At 47.8% G+C, this 4,703-nt stretch overlaps 1 pseudogene; it reads right to left on the bottom strand.

Annotated features, from left to right (window-relative positions):
• Window positions 1-844: 844 nt before the first annotated feature.
• On the bottom strand, window positions 845-3,343 carry LOC127303580 (uncharacterized; annotated as a pseudogene).
• Window positions 3,344-4,703: the final 1,360 nt, after the last annotated feature.

Consider the following 4,703-nt stretch of genomic DNA (forward strand, 5'->3'; position numbering starts at 1 on the left):
CTTTTATATGTGGTTTGTGCTCAAATCTTTATATCCGATGCACTTCCACATGTTTTTGTCACAACTCACCACTCGGGCGCAGAATAGTCGCATATTACACCATACGTTGTTTCCAAAGAACTAAAGCCACAGTAGTAATAGGATGCGTTGCTTACTGGTACTGTATTTTGTCTAGTTCAGTAACTCAAGCTTGATTTCAGGAGATAAAGATTCTAGAGAAAATAAGCAAGTCATGGGTTTTGACGAATCAACATAAATATACTAAAGTGGACAGCACAAATTCCTTTCCTGCTCTGTGGCCAAAACTCAAAGCAGAGCAATTGAAACTCAACCATCAACTCACTTGAAGCAAACTGCTACTACATGATTCATTCATACGAAATGCGTCATCTAAAAAAATGCATAACCATCAAGTCATTTTTCATTTAGACGAAATGCATGATATGCATCCATCATCCACAAGAATCCCTATCAGGAGCAAAAAGACCCTACAGTGGAATGTTTCATCCAGGAAGCAGTAGCAACCACATCGCATTGATGGATGTCAGAAGAGCAACACTGCAGCAACTACATCCAGTGTCACTAAAAACATGTGCAGCCACTGCGCTGAACTCATTCAGCAGATCTGAATCTTTGAACCGCGAGGCCAAGACAGATAGGTTCCTCCTATCAGGAGTTCGTATCAAGTTTAGCTAGCAAAAGAAACACAGGAGCTGCTGAGTTTTCTCAACCTATATCTATCTATCTATATGCACTAGTAGGCGTCCAGATCTGTTGTCGTCATGTCCGAGGCAGCAAAACATCTGAAAAGGCGAACTGTCAGGACTCCTGCTCTGGTCTTTCTCTACTCTGCATCGACATCCGGGTGACGCAGCGCATTGGCGCCTGAATCAGAAGAACACAATGAGGCAGTTAAGCAACAGGTCAATAATCTAAATCTCAGAGATTTGCAAAACAAGAAATCGGTAACAAGGTCAGCAAGACAAATCCCAAAAACAGTTATAATGTGCAGAAACTAAGATTTTATGTGCTACTGTAAGATACAAGCTGAATTTTGTTCACAGATTCTAACAGAAAATTAGTATTTTCTCAGCAATGGCAAGATGAGATGACTGAACTGTTTTGGTTTCGTCGGTTCCATAACTCCTACTAGCGGTAAACAGTACGAAATGAACAAACTGAATTCTTTGAATCAAGGACAGTAGCGCAGACATGATTATGCGACTTATGAAATGTTTTTTTAATAAATATTTGAAGCATGCGTACAGAGACCGGTAAATCCACAAGGCACCTACTCTTTCCAAGAACAAGCAGATTAGTACTCCACGAAAATAAGACTCCAGTACATATCTAGAATAACGTCATTCCCCATAACTAATTCAAGACTACCAATATGTACTTCTCGCCAAAGATAATCTGGGGAAGCAAATCAACGATCAAAATCTAACGGTTTTGCTGAAATAAAAGAACTCTTAACTATACCAAGAATACAGCACATGTACAAAACCTTAAAACAATATTATGTGCATAAACTAGCTTCAGCTTAGTACTGTATGATATAACCTGAATTTTGTTCATAGGTTATTCAACACAAGTAAGAATAGGCTAAAATTAAACAGATGTCAACAACTTCTCTGTTAGGCTGAAAGAGAGATGGTTCAACTGCTTTAACTTTTGTAGTTCCATAATTTCTACTAGGTTTACGCAATAAATAATGTTTTAAGCGGCAAATTGTACCAAATGAAAGAACCTAATTATCTGAATGAAAGCACTATTATGAAACCAACAAGTTCAATATCAAGGTTTGCTCCAAACATGTGGTTTATATAAATAAACAGGTAGCCTCAGAGCATCTTTTAGCATCTGTACAGAGAGTTATATTCCACAAGCTGCGGTGTAAGTTCCTATTGATTCCATTCATTTGTTAACTTATCTACAATACTACAGCAGTTTCAGGCATGTCCCAAAAGTTTTAACAGAAGCAGATTGGCAACAGTTTCAGGCCACAGCTGTTTCAGTAAACTGTTGGTCAGACTACAACAGATTCAATTAGGCCCGCCAACATATGTGTTTCTTGGCAAAAGGAGATCAGTAGGCAGTTGTGACATACAGAGGGAGAGGCTCTCACCTGGTGTCCCGTTCCTGAACAGCACGATCTCGATGATGTCGCCATTGCGGCCGCTGGGCAGGTCGACGACGAGTGGGGTCAGCGTCCCGTAGAGGCCCGCTCTGACGCACATGATGAAGTTGTAGGACTGGACGTGGTTGGCCAACTGGTACCTCAGGTGCTGCACGGACCTCCCCGTGAACTGGAACGCGGACCAGCCCTCCTCGGTGTAGGCGCCGTCGTTGGCCGCCTGCACGAACCGAACAAGCCGCCTGCGTCTGCGGTCTGCGGCTGCCACCACGCGCCCGAACATGACCATGGAGAGGTTTTCGAGGAAGCTGGCCTGAATTTGAGGAGATCAAAGAACCATGGTAATGTTCAGGAGATCAAAGAAGCGGGGTAATATACTAATCAGAATTTCGTGATCGATCGTAAACACAGATGCAGTCAAGAATCGGAAATGTGGAGGTGGAAACCAGGAACTGCTCCCGAGAAGCGCAAATTTGGCAAGAACAGAAGCACGAATTTGCACGAATGAAATAGGCCACGAACATAAGCTTGGACTAAGATTAACGATATCCAAGAAACAATTTCGCGCAATCGATAGGTTACAAGTCGAGAAAAATCGAGAAGCGAGCATACCCTGATCGTAGCTGGAAGGGCAGGCATGCTCTGCCTGGCGGGTATGGGCTCCAGTGCTCCACGATCCAGTGCCTCATGTTGCTTACGTGGTCGAACTCGTCGACACTGGCGCCGTGGTTCCAGGGGATGTGCTTCCCGTTAGCCCGGAGGTAGCGGCCGTCGACGTCGCGGAGCAGGACGCCGTCGTTCCCGGGGCCGGCCCCGAAGGCCTGCCACATGATGGGGCCCACCTCCAGAAAGGCGTAGCTGCGCTGCGCGACGCGGAAGCCGGGGTGGCCGAGCGGCGGCCGCGTGTTGGTGGCGGCGAGGTAGCGGCCGTAGGCGGCGCTGCGGAGGAGCAGGTACAGGTCGTAGCGGTGGTGGAGCTGCTGCACCGCCCACGCCGCGTTCAGCGACGCGCGGCTCTCGCGGACGGAGACGCCCTGCCCGTCGGCGTCAGCGTGGAGGTAGGTGCCGAGCGCGCGGCTCCGCAGCCACACGTGGTGCCCGTCGTGGAACTGGTCCATCGGTCGCCGCCGCTGGCGCCGCTGGAGAGAGCAGGGGCGGTGGAGAGGGAGAGGTGGGCCGGGGTGATGAGCGTTCCGGCGACGCTGAGGAGAGGAGAGGCAAGGCGCTGTTGTCAGTTGAGAACTTGAGACGGTTACTCTCGGGCGCCAGGGCGGGGTATTTCAGGCCAAATCCTATTCATCGCCTATTGGCGCGCATGACCTCTTCAAAGGAAAGCGACTCTCTTCGCGCGCGACACGTGGGTAACCGTGGGGGGGAAAATTGCTGGTGGACTGTCTCCACGCGCGACACGTGCTGCGTTCTGGCTCATTTGCAAACCGTCCACTTCTCGTAACCGACATGCGTCGCACTTAACGGGTTTACGGCGACCCGATTCGCTTCTGCCTTTATCCCTGTTTTTCCCTTAGTCTTCTTCTTTTGTCTCCTTTCTTCGTGGGTTCTCGCTGTTTTCGCTCATCGTCTCGTCATCGGCGCTGCTGTTTTCCCTTTTCCTCCATTGCTGTCGAGAACCTCCCGCAACTCAACGTCGGCTGACGTTTTTCCTGCTCTAAAGGTAAGCGCCGACGCATTTTTCTGCATGCTTAGGGTTTGTAAGATCTTTTTTTTCCCTTTGATTCGATTAGATCGAATCAATTTTTTTTCCTTTGTATTTTCGGGCTGTGAGTTTTCTGGGAAATTAATGGGAGGGAGGTAGCACTTTCGATTGGAAATATGCGGAAGGCTCATGCAGATGCGTTTTCTCGCATTAAAGTCATCGATTTCTTCCGCGCCTCTCGGTTACACATCTTTTGAGGACATTCATCTGTATTCTGTAGGTTTTCTTGGTTTGTTCCTGGTGATTATGCGGCGCCGGAGGAACCGCTCAGTTACACATCTCGTGATGACATGCATCTTATTCTTTAGGATTTCTTGGTCTTTTTCTCGTCGATTTACCCGCCCCGGAGGAGCCGCTCGGTTACACATCTCCTGATGACATGCATCTACATTCTTTAGGTTTTCTTGGTCTTTTTCCCGTCGATTTAGTGGCGCCGAAATCGTCGCTCGGTTACACGTCTCGTGTTGACATGCAAATGCGACGACGCTGGTGGTTCATATGGTTTCTCTCGGTGTCTTTGTTGTTTTGTTTGGTCTAGTTGTGGCACACATCGTACCTAAACTAGTTTTAGGGTTCTCCAGTGCTTGTTGATGTGGGCACTACCCTTTAAGTAACTGACGTTGCCCTATCCTGTATTGACCAACTGGAGGCCCATGAAGACACCCGAAGGCTAGATGGGCCACTAGGTCGGCTGACCAGAAGATTCCTTGACGGGCAAGACAAGGAAGCGAACAAACAAGGAAAGATTGGATCTAAACTATTGTAAATCTAGTCGTATTCGGTTAGACCTCTTGAGACCTGGCCTCCTATATAAAGGCCAGGAGAGGGGCTGCCGAGGGACACGAACAATCT

Source organism: Lolium perenne, chromosome 5 (genome assembly GCF_019359855.2).
Source record: "Lolium perenne isolate Kyuss_39 chromosome 5, Kyuss_2.0, whole genome shotgun sequence".
In the NCBI taxonomy this organism is placed as follows: domain Eukaryota; kingdom Viridiplantae; phylum Streptophyta; class Magnoliopsida; order Poales; family Poaceae; genus Lolium; species Lolium perenne.